General features: G+C 33.4%; 1 non-coding gene across 1 annotated transcript; it reads right to left on the bottom strand.

Annotated features, from left to right (window-relative positions):
• Positions 1-9,142: 9,142 nt before the first annotated feature.
• LOC114329066 (U2 spliceosomal RNA) lies at positions 9,143-9,334 on the bottom strand. The gene has a single exon (XR_003652264.1). It is a non-coding gene; the product is annotated as a U2 spliceosomal RNA (small nuclear RNA).
• Positions 9,335-17,787: the final 8,453 nt, after the last annotated feature.

The following is a 17,787-nucleotide window of genomic DNA, read 5'->3' as shown; positions in this document are numbered from 1 at the left end:
ACAACTTGCATTTAATTATCATTATGAAGCTCGTACTTTAAACGAACGTATCCCTCATACTCGCTTCATTTCATTTGACATGTTTTCTATAAGACTTTTCATCGATTTTCATTTGTTTCGAGCTTCTGTCATGTGTCACATAATATTAATATATCTACGTAATACGTCTTTGGTTTGTATCATGGGCAATACCAATAACGTATGACGTAGATATATTAATATTATACGACACATGACAGAAGCTCGAAACAAATGACTGTAAATGAAAAGCCCTATTGTTGCGCATTCATTGTGTAGTTGATGATGTAAATTTTGTTGATTTTCTATGTTGTAACCACAGTCGTCTTGAGCGTATGTTTTTTCACCCCCGAGAAGGGGTGCAACTCACCCCCAGGTCAAAAGCAACATCGGCACCTTATCACTTTTTTTCTTTGGCATGTTAGCTATGCGCATGTCAGTCCAAGCGGTTGTTTAAAATTAGGAGCAAAAACCGTGAGTAAAAAATGAACTATAAGATAGCTTGAGTTTTTATAAAAAATATAAATATGATACAGTGATGAGCGTGCTAATAACCGGTAAAATAGCGCAAAAGATGGAAAACATAATACATTGCGAAACAAAAAGGGATGAAACTAGTGGAGGTGCAAATGATCGTTATAAACGTATAAATTAACATTACATTACATAGTTTCCCACCTTTAGACGTCTGTGACAGAAGTATTTTATAAAATTCTACTGTCACAGTGACAGTTATCATACTCCTCTGATACGTCTAAAGGTGGGAAACTATGTAATGTATTGTTAATTTATAGGGCTTTTCATCGATTGTCATTTGTTTCGAGCTCCTGTCATGTGTCACATAATATTAATATATGTACGTCATACGTATTTGGTTTGTATTATTGTATATGTTACAGTCCAAGTTGATTCTCAGTTAGTTAACTCCAACTGAAACGAGCAGTAAAAGTTGATTTTAAAAATTTAAATCAACTTTTACTAGTTGGAGTTGACTCTTCCTGGATCGATTCAGTAAATGTTGATTATACGAGAATCTCAAGTGCATTTTTGATGAGTGTACGTTTCTTTGTTTTGACCGTTTCAACTACTTATTAGTATAGTCTGTTACGTCGCCCCCGTTAGGTAAATTATTCTGATTCGATTTTTTTGCACAAACTTACTCAAACAAATATATCCGTATAACAATCCATAACAAATACACAGGGTGTCACGCGGTACCGCGGTCGAAAAATTGTTTAACCAATTTCAGTAAAGTCAGTCAGTAAAGTGACTCTTTATCGAACGAGTCTGATATTACGAGCAGAGGAACAGACGCGTTCGATAAAGAGTATTGAGGTGGTGCGTACAAAATTGTATCGTCAATCATAAAAAACATTAACACTTACTTACAACTTTGAGGAATTTTTTTTAATTTTAGACGAAATAAAAAATTCGAATGACAGTAATGACAGATGACTTTTGCATGATGGCCGGTTTTGATGTTTAATCGATAGTTATCAATATTGTATACCTACCTCAGTGGTTCCCAACCTTTTATGTCTGGCGACCCACCTTCTGATGTTTTTTCATATTCGCGACCCATCTCTCACCCATGATGATACGCTATTCTGTACTCTTTACGTCACTCGGCTACTGTAAGAGCCACGCCGCGACGCACCTGAAATCTGCCCGCGACCCACCGGTTGGGAAACGCTACCTAATTACTAAATCTGTAAAGTTTTGATTTATTTTGTATGAATATAATTGCGAAACACGACAGAATTTTACTTTTTGACATAAATTTTATTAATAATAAGATAAATTTTGTACAATATTTTAATAATTAAAGTAAATAAATTTTAATTTCACTCAAATAAATAATCGATTGCTGCCATTGACCACTTACATTCAATCTCGGTTAATTTGATTAATTATCGCGGCAGGTAAAGTAACATTCTTCTTTCAATAAAACAAAGTGTTACTTTACTGCCGAAAATGAGGGCAAATGAGTACAATAATGAATGATTTTAGTGACGTTTGGCGATAAACAATTATTTTAACAAATTCGCAAAAATAAATTTTTTCACTTCGTACAAATTTTTTTTAGATCCTTTGAGCTTTTTTCTCTAAAATTGACTGTTGTCGAGTTATTAGCGACTTAAAATTTGAAAAACGCCAAAATAGCCATTTTCAAGGTTTAATAACTCGGTTAAAGATAATTATTGTGAAAGTCGAGCGAGCGGCCGTGGAGTAACGGCATGCATAATCGCTGGCCTCATACGCCAGTGCACGTGAGTTCGAGCCCTGTTAAAGACAAACCATTTTCATTTCCAATAATGACACGAGCCGTCTCACCGTGCCTCGGAGAGTACGTTAAGCCGTCGGTCCACCTGGGCTAGTGTACATCGACACTAGTTACTTAAAACAGGGTTAAAGATGTAATTGGCGCCGGAACTGTCCGAAGATTCACCATTGGACGGCTGGAATGGTGCATCTCTTTAGCACTCACCATTGACGGCCGCCTAATACGCACTTAGCGCTCATTGTTAATAATTAAAGATAAAGCTTAGTAATAAAATAGTGACAAAAATTTCTGCTGGATCTTGTAGAGGGAGCTATAAACTTTAATTTGGTCACTTTCTGACTTTCATAATAATGGATTTTAACCGAGTTATTAAGCCTAGAAAATTGCTATTTTCGCATTTTTCAAATTTTAAATCGCGTATAACTCGACAACAATCAATTTTAGAGAAAAATCACAAAATACCTTTTTTCTACGAGCGTGCAAAAATGTCTACTTTCGCGAACGCGTTTTTCTTTTTCGCATGCGTTTTACGTTTCCGCACGCGTGTTAATTTAGATATGTTAATATGGCTTTAAAGTAATTATAATACATACAATAAACTAATATTTAGATATTATTTACTAATTTATTTCAAATATATCTTATTGTGTTCATGTTTTAATGAAATTAACGCGAGAATTCGATGAAATAAAATAATTTTGACATAATATTCGAAAGTCAAATTAGTAGACAATAACAGTGGTTTTGAATCGTCGTCATGGAAACCAAGATCGTCGTCATGCTAACCAATTATGCTGAAAGTTTGGTTTTAACAACCTTGTCAAAGAATTAATTTGTGTATGTATTTTCATATTAATTAAATTAATTGATTAGGATTTGGTCATTTTTTAAAGACTCGTAGAAAAAATATTGTTTCTAACGCTTGCAGAAAGTCTCTTTTCCGCACTCGACTGCTTGCCGAACTCCCGCTTCGCGTCGTTCGGCAAACTGCAGTCGCGTGCGGAAAAGTATGACTTTCTGCACTTGTTAGGAAAATAACTATTTTTGGTCAGAATAACCCAAATGATCTAAAAAAATTGTTCGAAGTGAAAAAATTATTTTTGTGAATTTGTCTAAAAAAAATTGTTTAAACAATTTATCGATCAAGGTACTGCCTGGCACCCAGTAGATTTGTTATAAGGACCTCTTTTTGAGTAAGTTTGTGCAAAAAATTCGAATCGGAGTAATTTACCTAACGGGGGCGACGATACAGCCTAGCCTAATTTGAACATATTCAGTAACATTTAATTTCTAGAATCGGCTGTTTGTGTGAATCAGAATCAACTTTTACTAAATGGCATTGGGAAGAGTATACTTTTCCTAGTTGGAGTCTACTTTTACTAGTAAATGTTGAATATAAATCTTCATTTTATATTTATAATCAACTTTTACTGAAACCAGCCGTTAGAGTTGACTCCAACTAGTTGGAGTCAACTCCAACTGGATAATCAACTTGAACTGTAACATATATACCAATAACGTATGTGGTAGATATATTAATATTATGTGACACATGACCGAAGCTCGAAACAAATGACTGTGAATGAAAAGCCCTATACATTTATAACGATCATTTCCATCTCCACTAGTTTCATATCTCTTTTTGTTTCGCAATGTATTATGTTTTCCATCTTTTGCGATATTTTGCCGGTTATTACCGCGCTCATCACTGTATTTTATGCCATTATGCCTAGTATTATGATGATTTATATTGAATGTGTATTAAAATCTTTTGTTACACAATGTGTGTTTTATTGGGCGGGAGGGCCCGCATCCCAACTTGGACCAGGGCCCGCTGATCTATCGCTACGCTACTGACACGGGGCGTCGCAGTTTGAAAAGTTTATCTTTTCTAATCTAAGTTTAAAAATCTTGTTCCATCAAACAATAGTTATTTATGAAACAGTTCGTGAAGTATGCTTTTTGCGAACGCACGCGATTTTTAGAGCACGAGCGACAACGGAGCGAGTGCTATACATCGCGTAAGTTCGCAAAAAGTACTTCACGCACAGTTTCATACAATATTTTATCTACGATAAACAAATAAAAAAACTGTACCTAACTCTTCGTCACTGGAATTCATTTCTATTCTACAATTTTTAGAACTTTGACATTTAGCCCAATAAATGACCGTTTTGGAGTGTAATTTCCAGGGGCAACTCCGAATTGCATGAAAATTTGGATTTAGGTTCTACTTACCCTCCACTTCAAAGTTGAATTTGTGCCGTTGGTTGCTTTTACTTGGGGGGTGACATTTACCCCTTCTCGGGGGGTGAAACACGCGTGTTTAAAATAAGGTCGGAAATGGATAAACTGACTTATTTTAAGCACCTTTTGTTCTATAAAGTTTTTTTACGTAAGTCAATACTTTTCGAGTTATTCGCGATTTAAAATGTTGATTTTTCGACAAAAAAACTACGTTTTCAGACCGTTTTTCCCAAATAACTCAAAAAGTAAATATTTTATCGAAGAAAATATTTTTAGCAAAAGTGTAGCCTACAAAAAAACGAAAAAATAGTGTACCAGTAAAGTCTACAAATTGAGTAGAAGCAAAGTTGTAGCTCATGAAAAATACAGTCTTATTCGTCTAATTCCAAATCGAATAATTCAACGCGAAATCACCAAAGAAAGAAGCGTTTTTCGGGAAAACCTTATTAACATTTTTAAAGTATCGAAAAAGGCTTATTATTTGTTTTTTACAAAAGTTTGCAGCATCAAAAATAAACGAGTTAAACCGGAAAAAAAAGTTGGCCCCTTTTTTTTAGTAAAAAAAATCGTGAAAACCTCCCTCTATTTAGCACCCTAAATGAAATTAATCATTTGGCTTTACCATTTATTTTAACTGTATGTGTATTGTTTATATGATCTGTAAGTTTGGTTGGTTTAAAGGGCTTATTTTTGAAAACATTTGGTTTTATAGTAAAATAAAATTTTCTAAAAATTTTTGAAAAATTTCATTTTTTCAAAATAATTTAAAAAGTATTAGTGATAAGAAAAATCTTAAAGAGTAAAAAAATGTAGATTTTGCTATTATTAATATGTTAGTTTTATTTTGTTTCTCCGTAAGACAAAAATTGGTTAAGATATTGGTGTGCAAAATTTGCACTCATCACTCATGATTAGTGACCCATTCAAGCTTTCTCAATTTAAACCCTTTCAAAAATAAACACTTTAAACCGGTGAGACTGACAGATCAGATAAAAAATAGATAGGTAAGTAAATTGTTTGTAAAGCGGTAGCGATTAATTTCATTTGGGGAGCTAAACACGGCGAGATTTTCATGATGTTTTACAAAAAAAAAAAGAGGGCCAACTTTATTTTGAGCGTAACTCGCTTATTTTTAATGCTAAAACTTTTGTTTAAAAATTAAAACAAAGCTTTTTATAAACACTTTAAAAAAGTTTAAATGGGTTTTTCCCGAAAAGTGCTTAATTTTTCGGTGATTTCACCTTGAAATATTCGATTTGGAATTAGACGAATAAGAACGTATTTTTCATGAGCTACAACTTTGTTTTTTTTTTATTGATAGACTTTGATGATACACCATTTTTTGGGGTTTTTTATAAGCTACACTTTTGCTAAGGATATTTTTTTCGATAAAATATTTACTTTTTGAGTTATTTGCGAAAAACCGTCTGAAAACGTAGTTTTTTTGTCGAAAAATCAACATTTCAATGGCAAATAACTCGAAAAGTATTGACTTAGATAAAAAACTCTATAGAACAAAAGTTGCTTAAGATCAGTCAATTTATCCGTTTCCGGTCTTATCTTGAACGTATGTATTTTCACCCCCGAGAAGGGGTGACTGTCACCCCCCAAGTAAAAGCAACCAACGGCACAATTTCAACTTTGAAGTGGAGGGTAAGTAGAACCTAAATCCAAATTTTCATGCAAGTCGGAGTTGCCCCTGAAAATTACACGGTATCGCCGAATTTCCCGTTCATTTACTGGGCTAATTTAAAAATCCTAACTACTTTCAAATCACAAAACTGTCAAAAATTTTGTTGTAAGTCATTGCTCATATTGTCATCACCATGACAACGCAAAAGTTAAGGATATTTGATTATATTATGAAAGTGTGCCAAAAACCCCATTGAAAGTGTGCGAAAAAGTAAATCTCATTTAAAATACATTGTTACTTCACGCACTGCTATCTATAATGACAGTTTTCACAAACTAAAAACTTATACGTAATATATGACATAGAGTTGATAAAGGATTTTTCATTGTAGTTCCTTAAGGGGAAAGGCGCAAAATGTCGCCTGTCAAAATTTTGAATGTGTTTTTAATTGTATTCATTTTTTCGAATTCTGATAAAACTAATAAGTATTTTTTAAAAATTTAAACGCAGGATGAAAGATTACGTTATTAAAGTCTAGCTAACTATCTAAGAAAGTCATTAATATTCAGCTAAGCGGGGTGCTATTGTCAGAGTTGAGAAATTCCATAAACAATGGATCTACCTACTGTTTTATAAAATTAAACCTTTGTTTATATAATTTCACAACTCGAACACCCGCTCAGCAGAACAATAAAAAATAGAAATATAAAAAGTGTCATTAATATTCAGTTCAGCGGGGAGCTATTCTTCAAGGTGTGAAATTCTATCAACACAGGATCTACCTGTTTTATGGAATAATCCCTAGTTTATTTAAATATACATTTCCATTAATAGTACCCCGCTGAGCTGAATATTAATGACTCTCTTAGTTTACTAGTAAAACTATACCGAGGGCCGAAAGTCCTTTAGAATAAATAAAGTTTCATTTGAATGAAATATTTGCAATTAAAAATCACACTAAAGGGCATCGCACACATCTTATGGAAAATATAATGTCACTCAAATTCAATAAAATTTATACGAATAGATTCGTTTTAAATTAACGGTCAATTCTTATCATTGCGCCAACTCTTAATTATGATTAATTACGGCGCAAATTGCAATTAAAGTTTATCGAAATCACATTTTTGGAGTCCATAAACGTGTCAGTTATAATCACTATTGCTCTGGGTGCTATTCAAAACAGCTTAAACCCGCTGGGCCTAAGCGGATTAGTGAAACTATTATAATAAGATGCTTATTAATAGCCCGAGAAGATTTATGAAGTACCTATAATTTGGGTATTTTAAAATATTTTTTCTCTCTCTAACTTATGTACCTACCCATTTGATTTCAGATTGATTTATATCAATTTCTGCTCTTATTATTGAAAATTAAGAGTTGGCGCAATGATAAGAATTGACCGTTAAACTGAAACGAATATATTCTTATAAATTTTATTGAATTTGAGTGACATTATATTTTCCATAAGATGTGTGCGATGTCCTTTTCTCTTTTATTTTCACCCCTGTAACTTAATAAAATAAACATTATAGAAGTTTTCAGGGACTTTTGGCCCTCAGTAATAATGTAATCTTTCATTCTGCGTTTAAATTTTTCAAAAATATTTTTATTAATTAGTTTTCTTAGGATTCGAAAAAAATGAATATGTGTATGATGTACATTTAAAACACATTCAACACATTGAACTATTGAACATTTGGACAGGAATTTTGCGTCAATGCCGGCTGGGGCTGATATACAGGGTGTCCCGAAAAGATTGGTCATAAATTATACCACAGATTCTGGGTTCAAAAATAGGTTGATTAAACCTCACTTACCTATATACAATAGTGCACACAAAAAAAGTTACAGCCCTTTGAAGTTACAAAATGAAAATCGATTTTTTTCATATATCGAAAACTCTTAGAGATTTTTTATTGAAAATGGACACGTGGCATTCTTATAGCAGCAACATCTTGAAAAAAAATTGAAGTGAAATTTGTGCACCCCATAAAAATTTTATGGGGGTTTTGTTCCCTTAAACCCCCCTAAACTTTTATTTACGTTCCAATTAAATTATTATTGTGACACCATTAGTTAAACACAGTGTTTTTAAAACTTTTTTGCCTCCTAGTACTTTTTCGATAAGCTAGTGTTTATCGAGATATTTTGAATATTTGTCGAATCCACCACATATTTGTATATGGTTAAGTACGATTATAGAGACCTGTTGTAATCTGAAAATTCATTTATAATGTACATTTTTGGGTATATTTTGAAAAGAAGCCATATCTCGATAAAAGGGGACTTATCAAAAAAAGACTAATAGGCAAAAAAGTTTTAAAAACACTGTGTTTACGTAATGTACCACAATAATAGTTTAATTGGAACGTACACAAACATTTGGGGGGTTTAAAGGAACAAAACCCCCATAAAATTTGTATGTAAATATATTAAAAAAGAAGCCGCATCTCGATAAAAACTCGCTTATAGAAAAAATACTAAGAGGCAAAAAAGTTTTAAAAACATTGTGTTTAGCTAATGGTATCACAATAATGAATTAATTGGAACGTACACAAAAGTTTGGGGGGGTTTAAGGGAACAAAAGCCCATAAAATTTTTATGGGGTGGCGGGTGGACAAATCTCGATATAATTTTGTTTTAAGATGCTCCTCCCATGAGAATGATACATGTCCATTTTCAATAAAAAATCTGTGTTAGTTTTCGATATATTGAAAAAAATCTATTTTCATTTTGTAACTTCAAAGGGCTGTAACTTTGTTTATGAGCACATTTGTACTAAGGTAAGTTATGTCAGTAGGTGCAATCGAACTATTTTTGACTCCAGAATGTCTGGTATAATTTATGACCAAATCTTTTCGGGACACCCTGTCGACCCTGTATGACCTTAATAAAAAATTAGGCAAATGCCTCATTGATTACCAATTAGTGTAAGCAGAGTTTTAAGTTTTGATTAATTTTTGTGGGCCGATCCCGGCGGTACTGCAATACCGGGCCAACCCGTGATAGAAGTGGAGCAAGCCCCTTAACCTTCCATCTATTTCCAAAAATCAGTTTAATATACTGGCCCCGCATGCGGGGCGTATCAGATATTAAGCTGATAAGAACAGATACTACACTTTGATCTTAGCCAGAGGCCGAGAAGCGATAACCAAAAATTGCCAGCTTAAACTATACCCCAACAATTCGCACTCTTACATCGATATGCTGACAGTAGCGCCATCTATGGCAAACACTTAAAACTACTGAAGAATGAAGGGTAAATAAAAGCATCAAGATTTGACGTCTTTTGTCTTTTTATAGCAAAACACACAATAATTAGAAAATTAGTTATATGTATATTGATACTATGTACCTACTATACGAAATCATGTTTGTCCTACATTCACAGTTTGATATATTATGTAAACGTAGAATAAAGGATATTGTTCTGATGTATTGATTTTTTTAAAGGAAACTGTAACCAGCAGACAACTCGTGCATACAGGGTGATACAGGAAATCCAAAAGTAAAGAGTAAACAAAAATAAAGATAAGGATTATAGAGATATATATGGGATTAAGCCAAAATGATTGTAATGAAAATTACTTTTTTTACTGCAATTTTTTTAACTCAAAGTTGCTTTATGTATAACTTTCTGTTATAAAAAACACACCTCACTATTTTTCGAAAGGGTTTTTAAAAACAATATATGTACGTATTTCGTAGTGAATTGTAGCTTAATCCCACATAAACATAATTTAACTTGGACATGCCAATGCCACAAGAAAATAATTTCAGAACTTTTTTGCAAGGGCTCCGTCGATCCGTGCGTGAGCATGGTGGGGATACACGAAACTATGCCAGCGCCCGTAGCGGCGAAATATGACAACTTTGGCGAATAATGATTGAATAATAATTTTTTTCAATAGGGCTTTTCATTTACAGTCATTTGTTTCGAACTTCTTTCATGTGTCGTCTAATAGTAATAGATCTATACGTCATACGTTATTGGTATTGTCAATGATACAAACCAAAGACGTATGACGTAGATATATTAATATTATGACACATGAAAGAAGCTCGAAACAAATGACAATCGATGAAAAGCCCTATAGATATTTCACTTACCTTACTATTGCTGTTTTGATTTTTATTATTTATTTTTATATTTTCATACTGACTTTCTTTCCCGATCTGGTGGTATATTCCTATCGTCATCTATTTCCATTTTGTGTTACACAAACACCACAAAAGTAATAGTTCAATAGACCCAGCTAATGTTACAATCTGGTAATAATAATTCACACTGTCTAATTGCTTTCGATGCACACTTAATTAATGTTAACACCGACAACTAAACTATAATGAAAAAGTGAAGAAAAACCCCTAAAATTAATATTTTCTTCCAGGGCCGTAACTACCATTGGGGCAACCGGGGCAGTGCCCCGGGGCCCCCGGCCAAGAGGGGCCCCACAGAGGCCTCCTTTTGGTTGGCCGTGCATAGATTTTAACGAGGAAAATAAAAATATGTAATTTAAAAGCCGATATCAACGAAATATTTTCAAATGACACAATTTTAAAAAGACAGCAACATAAAGTCTTAATTTTTCACTGGAGAAATTAGTCTTTTCGACTAAAATGCAATTGGAACAGAACAGGAGGCCTGAGCTAAGCTAAGGCCTGAGCTAAGCTGGGACCCTTGAGACCTTAACATAAAAATTTAAATTATTAGTTAGGAAATTAGTTATTTCGGCGTAACAAAACCTAAAATACTATTGGAAGAGGGGACCCGGGATAAGCTGGGGCCCCTGAGACCTTTCGTAAAGATATAAATTGTTGCTGAGAAAATTAGATATTTTGGTGAAATATAAATTAAAATGCAACCGGAATAGGGGCCCCAGCTCCCAGCTCCCAGCCCAGCTACTTTGTCTTAACCAATTTTCCCAGACCACATATTGGTATGTGAAAGGAACCACATGGTACCACATTTTGAAAAGAAGGGTAAGGGTAAGATATAATGGGCACATTAGGATCAGTCCCACCACTACACTGACCAGCTTCACTGACTGTGTTTGGCTCACATTGCAGTTGCTTAAGGCACCTTAAGGCAGAGACTATAGACAGAGTTACCAACGAAGAAGTTCTACATAGAATGAACATCCGTAACGGATAGGCACCATAAGAAGAAGAAGGCACCTTAAGGTGCATTTACGTTTGCTTGGTAGTTCGCTTGGTTATTCGTTCGCTACAAAGTAAGACCATTTACATTGTATTGTAGCGTACGAACGCATTCGTTGATGATTCGTCCACAATACCAGATACAGATGATGTTTAGCGATGAATTATGTAGCGCTGCTAATTTTATAATTATTGCAAGACATGCTGAAAAAAAAAGAAAGAAGGGAGTGTAGTGTTCAAACAGGACTGAAAATGCGTTTTTAATGGGTTAAATATCAAACATTTTTCCGGACCCCCCTTGCGCTGGGGGGTAGGGGGCCCCCAGATTACGTTTGCCCCGGGGCCCCCAACATCGTAGTTACGGCCCTGTTTTCTTCAGAGATCTTCCTAATAATATCAGTTTTTTAATTTGACGTTTATTTGACACTCGAAGTTTTATTAAAAATGGTAAATAAAAATATTACATTAACGTCAAATATGCCATATAATACAGAGTATGTATACGCTGTGAGCTCGTACGTAGAGGGGATATTTACAAATTCGCGAACGCCAGTAGTGACAAGTTTGTAAACGTTTACTGGAAATTTGACATAAATGTCGAAAGTGATTAATTTAAAATTAAAATTAAAAACATTAATTATAAACAATATTAGTTGGTCAAAGCTGTGGTATATATTTTTACCTTAAATATACTTACGTTTTAAATACTGAATTTAAGTTTTTTTAATGTTCCGTAATATCTAATTATAAATAATTTATTATAATCTTAGCGCCATCTACACGATTATTGTCAAAGTATCCGAAGTAAGAAATTGATATTTTATCAATAGAACGTCAAAATGATTAGAAAAATCTTTAAAAAATCGATTACAATTTAATTACTTTTTTGCGTTGTAAATATTAAGCGATAACAACTAAATAATAAATTTAAAAATTACCGGTAAAAGTTGAATTAGTAACCGCTAGGAGCGACACCAGCGAAGCTCAGAGCGTATAGGGCTTTTCATCGATTGTCATTTGTTTCGAGCTTCTGTCATGTGTCACATAATATTAATATAGCTACGGCACGTGGCTACGGCATACGTCTTTGGATTGTATCATTGGTAGATACCACAGTTTTTTTGCTCATACGAATTGTTGTATAAACCTATATACTGTGGTAGATACCATAACGTATGACGTAGACGTATTTATATTTTGTGACACATGACAGAAGCTCGAAACAAATGACTGTGAATGAAAAGCCCTATTGTCCTGTTCATGATCATTTTTCAGTGCGTAACAAATGATAGGAAAAAGGGTAAGTCCGTGATAATACACATTTATGACATTTATTCTAACATGACATTTTAGTTAAATCTGACAGTTGTCACATTTTATTTTCAATTTGGAATAAGAACAAATCAAATGTGTTTCTTGCATTTATAAAATGGTATTTTCTTTGATTTGTATAGTCTTATAAATTATACAGGTTATATTTGTAATATTATTATCTAATTAAAAAAAAATATTTTTTTATTATGGCGCCATCTATCGACAACTAGAATAACTAGAATAAATGTTATAAAAATGTCACCGACGAAATGTAATCACCGACGTGCCTTTTTTTCTGTCACATACAATTTAATGCGTTAGAAAGAAATCGAAAAACTGTGACGCACTGAAAGATGATCATGAGAAATACTGTATGATGTGTAATATCATATAATATTACGTTTAACGTCAAATTATTGTGTTCGCCAAAAATTTCAGACGACTACGCTAGCAGGTGTCGCGTCATGCAGTCATGCACGGAGCGAATAGGTATCTCTGTTGGAACTAGAGAAGGAGTAATAATATGTACATATTATTGTCTTAAACCAACAAAGACAGACTTATTTTATATCTAATCTAAGGATGACCTTTTCTGAAAGTAGTTTTTTGCTTTATTTCTTTCCTTTATTTCTTTCCTTCCTTCCACTGGGCTCTAAATTGTAAGTACCTATTATGAATCTCATTATTGTTAATTAAACAAAAATAAAAGAAATGGGTAAAATCTGAAACACAATCACTAAATTAAGTTGCCAAAATTTTAAAAAGTCCAATATATTCATATCAAATGAAACTTGCACAAAATAAAACAAAATTTACATTAGTTGCACAAAGGTAGGTACTTATGATATCAATAATGAAACATATTATCAAATATTATGAAACCTTTTGTGCTACAATCGGTTACGTGATTAATCTCATGATGACCAATTGTCTGGGTTCTAGAAATTACTTTTTCCACCTACCTCTACCGAAAGTATACTTTTCCGGACCTGAATGTAGGGAGCAAAGTTGTACTTTTCCTCCCTAGGGAGGAAAATATTTTTCCTCCCTAGGGAGGAAAAGTAAAAGTGACGTCATGGTATTTCATTCATGAAATATAACTTATTGACGCCCTGTATAATATCTATTTTCTATTACGAAGTATCTACACATTTTAACGTTTATTTATAAAACATCCTGTATTTTGCAGAATTGTAAAAAACAGTAAATTGTTATTTTGATTTAACAATGTTTACATTAATAAGTTGACTTATATTTGACAGTTGACAGTTATATTGTACCTACTTGTTTTTGTAGTTCTAATAAATTTTGTTGGTTAGTTACATAAATAAATTAAGTAAAAATGAAAAAATGACTTGTTATTTGAGGAAGGTGGAAAAACCATATGTATAACATGGGAGTAAAGTGCCTTTTCCTCCCTTGAATGATTACTGCCCTCCGCTACGCGTCGGGCAGTAAACTTCATTCTCGGGAGGAAAAGTTACACTTTCCTCCCTTGTTATACAAATAGCTATTAAATTTCCCAGTGTGCATGAAACAGGGCGGCAATTTTGGTTATTTGACTCGTATATCCTCGTCTCCTCGTGTCACGTACGTCATGTATATGCATTGCGCATATTCGTAAATACTTTCGTTAATAATCGATTTATGCGCTGTTGCCACAGTGAGTAGATCTCCGAGACGATAAGATTAAAATATAAATGGGGGAGAGTGAAGTAAGAGCAAAATTTTAGTAAATTATAATTGGAACGGGAGAGACAAATTATTTTTGTTTTAATAAAGAAAATCTATAAATATTTTTATATGATGATGAATTACAAAACAAATGCAATGGTCAAACGCAATTAGAACTTGTCAACGCTAGTTCTATTTAGAACATGTTCGGCATGTTCATCTGGCTTCTTCTAGATCTAGACCTAAATATACACATTATTAATACAGAAAAAAATATTAACAAAACTTTGTTATTTTTTTCCAATGACCAATGACGACCTCGATGCACGGAGCGGCCCATACCTTACCTAGTCTATTTTTATTATTTTTATTATGTCTATGTTTACTCCACTGTTATGAAATTTTGACACTATTGACATTTATGAGATTTCGTCACTATTGGCATTTCATAAGTTAATTGGTTAATTAAGTTATATCGGTGATTTTTTGTTTTCTGCGTTATTCCTTTAATTTTTAGATTTTTAGTCTGCTTTTATGTTATAAAAAGCAGTTGTTTTTAGAACTTTCCGATCTATTAGTATAAAAATATTAGCGACCTATTAGTATAAAATAATATTTATGAATTGCCGTCGAAGGTCGACATTATCAACCAATAGAGAAAATATATTTGGTGATTTTTCTAGTGATTTTCTTGGGTGTGAATCTGTCTTTTTAGTTTACTCCTCCTGATTTAAAAACAAACCATAGTAGAAATGGAAAAAATACATATTGCAGTAATAGGGCTTTTCATTCACAGTCATTTGTTTCGAGCTTCTGTCAGATGTTGTATAATCCGTGTATATTAATATTATACACGGATTATACGACATTTGACAGAAGCTCGAAACAAATGACAATCGATGAAAAGCCCTATAATGAAACGTAACACTACTCGTCACTTCAGTATTTTTAGGTTTTACTGGCAGATACATAAGTATGCAAGCCTACGGTTGTCTTGTCCGACGGTGGTGGGGAGACTTATATTTTTGACTTTACGTCACAAGAGTTTACATTCCCATATTTTTAAATGATTTTCGATCACTGAATGTGTGTTATTGTGTATATATGTGTATTATTTGTGTTATTATGAAATAATTAGACAAATACAGTTGAACCCGCTCATTAGAATACCTGTTAAAGGAACATCCCGCTTTAAGGAATAGAAATTTGAGGTCCCAAAACGTTTCTACTAAGCACCAATGATCGATTATTAGAATATCCCCGTTATAGGAATACTTTTGTTTGGCACGAAGGCTATTCCAATAAGCGGGTTCGACTGTAGTACACATTTTATCTTATACCGGGTGGTGAATCGTAAAAAGGGCCATAGGAAACTCAATGTAAAATTCTGAATTGTTGAATTCCTGCTTCCCTAATTATTTTACATCAAAAGTCATAAGAGAATACTTGTAGAGTTAAAATCTGTATTAAAATCAAAAGTTAAAATTGTTCTACGATTTAAATGCATTCCAAAATTTTGAAAAATATGATACATTTGCCACAATAGGTATGCGTGTAAAAGTAAGGCCACACGTTACTATTTAACTGACAATGCTCACACCATTGACTGAATAAAAAAATGTTTATTATTAATCCTTTCTCCCCAACTGAGGGTATCTTAGATAAAAGATAGATGAAAAATAGATGATAAAATAAAAATATTGACAGTTCAAAAATGTGAACATTATTGCATTGTGTGGCCTAAGTTTGGGCTGAAAACTAAAATGTATTACATTTTTACAAAATTTTGGAATATGTTTAATTACGTAGACCAATTTTAACAGTTATTTCCAATACAGATTTCAATCCTCTACAAATAGTTTCTAATGTCTTTTGATGTACAATAATTATTAGGGAAGCTGGAATTCAACAGTTCAGAATTTTACATTGAGTTAATGCAAAATTTTGACGCATGTCAAAATTCTCAATGTGTTTTAATTGTATTCATTTTTTTCGAATTCTGAGAAAACTAATAAATATTTTTGAAAAATTTAAACTCAGAATGAAAGACTACATTATTACCGAGGGCTGAAAGTCCCTGAAAACTTCTATAATGTTTATTTTAATAAGTTACAGGGCTGAAAATAAAAGAGAAGTGTGATATTTAATTTCAAATATTTCATTCAATAGAATCTGCTTGTTTATTCTAAGGGGCTTTCCGCCCTCGGTAATAATGTAATCTTGCATCCTGCGTTTAAATTTTTCTAAAATACTTGGTTTTCTCAGGATTCGAAAAAAATCATATTACGATTCAAATGACAGTAAACTCTCGTGACGTAATCTCACCCTTAATGTTCATTGGTTAGTCGATTTAGGCAACCGTAGTAATGTCTAAGAACCGTGATGCAAGCCAATAAAAAGATAAAGAAAAAGAAGGAGAAAAACGTATGCTTTGTTGATACGTTAGCAGGTGGCGTTAGGAGCAATCCTAATATTTATTGAATTATTTTGTTATATTATAATATAATTTAGATCGAGAATAGAACAGTCCAGAAAATCTTTCGAAAAAATCAAAAGACTGCTATAATATGTGATTCTCGAATAAAACTCGAAATTCGTCTACGTTTATCAAAATAATAACTACGTCTGGTCTACTCTTCTCTATACACTTATAACTTGGACCCATAAAACTGCAACCGCAAATAAATTAGAGGCCTTTGAAATGTGGATCTACCGCAGAATAGTCATGTGCCACAGTACTGCATAGGATAGGCAAATAACGATAACTTTTCAACAGAGTGAAAGTTAGAAAAACATCATATCTAGGCCACATACTTACTTACTTGCTTACTTACTCCGTGGCGTTACAACCCTTCGTGGGTTTTAGCCGACTCGACAACATGCCTCCACTGTTTTCTGTCTTGAGCAACCTCCATCCAATTCTCCACGCCCATCGCGCTTAGGTCTCTTGCCACTTACCTCGCCACCGAAGTCGAGGGCGTCCGCGTGGTCTCCTTCCAGTTGGGACTTCCTCCCCCACCAGTCTTACTGTTCTTTGGTCAGAATGTCTTCTGAGGTATCCCGCCAATTGGAGTCTTCTGGACTTTATTTCTTTTATGATGTTGGCGTCTGGGTAAAGTTCTTCGAGCTCTTTGTTAGTTCTTATCCTATATTGTCCTGATGCTTCATCCAGCACAGGACCAAAGATCTTCCTGAGGATTCTTCTTTCCCAAACAAGTAGTCTCTCTTCGTTTGCCTTTGTTATCGTCCACGTTTCGCTTCCATACATCACAACAGGTCGTATTATTGTTTTATAGACTTGTATCTTCGTACGTCTTGTTAGTTGTTTTGATTTTATAAGGTTTTGGAGGGCAAAAAGACATCTGTTGCCGGCCTGTATCCTGTTGTTTATTTCTTGTGATCCGTTATTGTCTTCAGTTATTGTTGTTCCAAGATACTTGAATTCTCTAACGCG

The sequence above is a fragment of the Diabrotica virgifera genome, chromosome 7, assembly GCF_917563875.1.
Source record: "Diabrotica virgifera virgifera chromosome 7, PGI_DIABVI_V3a".
Taxonomy (NCBI): domain Eukaryota; kingdom Metazoa; phylum Arthropoda; class Insecta; order Coleoptera; family Chrysomelidae; genus Diabrotica; species Diabrotica virgifera.
This window is presented reverse-complemented; position numbering and strand designations above follow the sequence as displayed.